Raw genomic sequence first — 433 nt, 5'->3', positions numbered from 1 at the left:
GGCCGCCTCCCCCACACCGCCCGTATCGGGGAGCGTGCCCTTCCCACAGCAAGGGGACACGCTCAGCCCCGCCGCTAAACGCCCCTGTGGGCCGTGCGGGTGGGTTTTAATTGTCACCGCTAAAAAGGGTGACATTTCCCCACCTCTTAATGGTTTTTTTCCCCCACTTTGTTTTCCCCCAAGGCTTTACCGTGGATGGTGCGAGCCTTGAGAGGAGCCCGAGGGAAGGTCGTGGGCCCCTCGGAGCCAGCCCTCCCTTTCCGGGAGAGCCCCGGGCCCTGTGCGGGAGCAGAAGCCCCACAGAAACCTCAGGGGTATTTTTGTCTGTGAGCGGGGCTCGTCTTTAAGGGGTTTTGAAACCCGCATCAGCTTTAAAACCCAGGAGATGCCGCCGGCGCTGCCTGTACGCGGGGAGTTACCTGGTGCCCGCATG

Source organism: Corvus brachyrhynchos, unplaced genomic scaffold, assembly GCF_000691975.1.
Source record: "Corvus brachyrhynchos isolate BGI_N302 unplaced genomic scaffold, ASM69197v1 scaffold56, whole genome shotgun sequence".
Taxonomy (NCBI): domain Eukaryota; kingdom Metazoa; phylum Chordata; class Aves; order Passeriformes; family Corvidae; genus Corvus; species Corvus brachyrhynchos.
The sequence above is the reverse complement of the archived record's forward strand: the minus strand, read 5'-3'. Positions refer to the sequence as shown.